Source organism: Panthera uncia, unplaced genomic scaffold (genome assembly GCF_023721935.1).
Source record: "Panthera uncia isolate 11264 unplaced genomic scaffold, Puncia_PCG_1.0 HiC_scaffold_1760, whole genome shotgun sequence".
NCBI classification, from domain to species: Eukaryota; Metazoa; Chordata; class Mammalia; order Carnivora; family Felidae; genus Panthera; species Panthera uncia.
This window is the reverse complement of record NW_026058427.1, coordinates 1830-5395: the sequence shown is the minus strand read 5'-3', so window position 1 is coordinate 5395 and position 3566 is coordinate 1830.

Sequence of the window (3566 nt, the reverse complement as noted above, 5' to 3'; positions counted from 1 at the left end):
AGAAAGAAAGAAAGAAAGAAAGAAAGAAAGAAAGAAAGAAAGAAAGAGAGAGAGGGAGGGAGGAAGGAAGAAAGAAAAAAAGAAAGAAAGAAAGAGAAAGAAAGAAAAAGAAGGAAGGAAGGAAGGAAGGAAGGAAGGAAGGAAGGAAGGGGAAACAAGTATATAAAAGAATCAGGAAGGTATAGTGATAAATCAGGCCTGGAATCTAGCAGCTCTGGGTTCCAATCCCTGCTCAGGCACCTACCAGTTGGGTCTGTGACCTCAATTTGGGAAACCGAGGCTCAGCAAAGTGAAGCAAACTTGCCCAGAGAAGTAAAGCTAGCCCAGAGCAGACACCAAATTCCAGGCTGTCTGACTCCCTGGGGGTGTGTTTTCCTACTATCCTCACACGCTCAACAAATCTTTTTTGAGCGCCCCTGATGCACCAGGAGTGAGGGACACAGTGCTGAAAGGGCAGCTGTGCCTCTGCTCACAGAGATGACTCTCCAGTGGCCTGAACACCCTTCTGCTTTGCTGGATTCTGGCCCCCAGTCTGCCCAGCGTCACCATGGGGCTTTAGCCATGCATTTCTCCTCTCTAGAGGCTCAGTTTCCCCACCTTGAGGTTGAGGAGGCCAAGAGAGATGACCTCAAAGGCCGGTCCCAGCTCTGCATCGCCAGGGCTGCGACATGGGGTAACAGGAGCAGTTCTGAATCCAACCCCCTCCATGAGCAGCCGCTCCCTTCCTGGCTGCCCCGTGGCCTACTCAGCCTCAGCCAGGCCATCTCAGCAGTGCACCCACCGGAGAGCGATCACAGGCTCTCCATGCCCCTCTCCCCTTCCTTGCAGTTGCCTCCTGGAGGGGAAAACAGAACTCAGAGCATCCCTGGCCATGCCCTGCAGTGTCTGCCCCACACAACCGAGTCAGCACTCACCCCGTGAACAGCGCTGACCTCTGAGCTAAGTGAGCTCTAAGCTGGGCTTCGTCAGCAGCATTTCCAAGTCTGAAAACTACCTAGCCAGACCCCTGGAATCAGCCCTGTTTACAGGTGTGGAAACTTGAGGGTCGGGAGGCAAACTGGCCTACTGAAGGCCACAAAGCTAGGAAGCCATGGCTGGACTTTTGGCTTAGGACTTTTTTTTCCCCCCATCTCAGCTCCAGGTGCCATATCCTGGCCACTGTGGCTACTGATTGTGTTTCCACAGTCAAATCACATCACCTCTCTGAACCTTAGTTTTCTCACTGGGTGAAGGGCGTATAGGAACAGCACCTGCCTCATGGGGCCGCGGGAAGACTGAACAAGGTAACGCACACCATGTGCTGAGCACAGAGCCTGGCACACAGGGTGCCTGCAGTGTTACTTGCCTAAAACCTCACCTGGTCTCTCTATTCTGGCTGAAACAGTAACCTGTTCAGGAGAATAAAATTCCCCTGCTTCCAGCGTCCCCACAGTAGCTGCTCTCGGACACCCATCAGATTGATAAGCACAGAGCCTGACGCGGGGCTTGAACCCACGACTGTGAGATCATGACCTGAACCTTAAGACACTCTTTTTTTTTTTTTTAAACGCTTATATATTTTTGGAGAGACAGAGCATGAGTGGGGGAGGGACAGGGAAAGAGGGAGGCACAGAATCTGAAGCAGGTTCCAGGCTCCAAGCTGTCAGCACAAAGCCCAATGTGGGGCTCGAACTCACGAACCGTGAGATCATGACGTGAGCCGAAGTCAGTCCCTCGACTGACTGAGCCACCCAGGTGCCCCCATAAGAGACTCTTATATTCAGGGAACAAACTGAAGGTTGCTGGAGGGGAGGTGGGTGGGGGGATGGGCTAAATGGGTGATGGGCATTAAGGAGGGCGCTTGTTGGGATGAGCACTGGGTGTTGTATGTAAGCCAGTTTGGCAATAAATTATATTAAAAAAAAAAAAGAGAGAGAGACACTCAACTGACTGAGCCACCCAGGTGCCCCAAACCATACACAGCCTCCAACAACCAACGGGTCAAAGAAGAAATCACAAGAGAAATCAGCAAGTATCTTGAGACAAATGGAAAGGAAAAGGCAACGTATCAAAATCCAGGGGATGTAAAGAAAGCAGGGTACAAGGGGCATTTACAGCTGGAAGTGCTTATGTTCAAACAACAAGGAAGGTCTCCAATCAACAGTCTAACTTGACACCTCGAGGAACTACAGAGGAACAAACAAAACCCAAAGCTAGCAGAAGGAAGGTCATCGCAATGTCACAGCAGAGATAAACAAAAGAAAGAGAAGAAATACAAGGGTAGGTTTTAACAAAACCAAGAGTTGAGTCTTCCAAAAGATCAGCAGAATTGACAAACCTTTAAGCCAGACTGACTAAGAGCAAAAAATAAAAGAGAGAGAGAGAGAAAGACTCGACAAAAATCAGAATTAACACCAATCCTCCTCAAATTCTTCTAAAATAATAATAATAATAATGGAAGAGGAGGGAATACTTGCGTTGCATGAGGCTGACATTACCTTGGAAAGCAAAGCCAAGCAAGTCATGACACGAACACTGGAGACCAATGTCTCCAAAGAGTGACTCCGTCAGAAGGCTCAACAAAACACTGGCAAACAGAATTCGGCAGGATCCGGAGAGCTCCACAAGCGCCATGACCAAGTAGGATTTACTGCTAAGATGCAGCAAGGGTTCAAGGCACAAAAACCGACCAACGCAAGACACCAGCATTAACATAACGAAGAGAAAAGTACCACATGGACATCGCGGCTGATACAGAAAAAGAATGTGGCAAAATTCAACACCCGTTCATCATAAAAACTCTCACCAAACTAGGAACAGGAAGAAACTACCGGTCACGTATGAAAGTCATGTATGAAAAACCCAGAGTTACCATCCCATGCGATGGTGGAAGACTGAAAGTTTTTCCTTCAAAGTCAAGAGCAAGACAAAGATACCTCTGCTCGCCTCTTTTACTTCACGTAGCATTGGAAGCTCTAGCCAGATGAATTAGGACAAGGAAAAGAAGCCAAAGGTATGCAAATCAGAAAGAAAGAAGTAAAATGATCTCGGTTGATCTTATGCCCGGAAAACCCCAGAAACTCCACAAGAAAACTGTTAGCAGCCATAAATAAATTCAGCAATGTTGCAGGATACAAAACCCAAACGTGAAAATTAGCTGTATTTCTAAACACTACCGATGAACAATCCTAAAACAAAATGTTAAATATTCTGTTTACAATAGCATCAAAAACAGGGGTGCCTGGGTGGCTCAGTCAGTTAAGCGTCCAACTTCAGTGGAGGTTGTGAGCTCGCGGTTTCTGAGTTCGAGCCCCATGTCGGGCTCTGTGCTGATAGTACGGAGCCTGCTTCGGATTCTCTCTCTCTGCCCCTCCCCTGCTCATGCTCTCTCTCTCTGTCTCAAAAATAAAGAAACACTAAAAAAAAAAAAAAAAAAGTAGCATCCAAAAGAATAAAATACTTAGGGATAAACTTAACCAAGGAGGTGAAAGACCTGTATATTGAAAGCTACAGTAAACCTGCTGAGAGAACTTTATTATTATTATTATTGTTGTTGTTATTTTTAATGTTTATTCACTTTTGAAGGA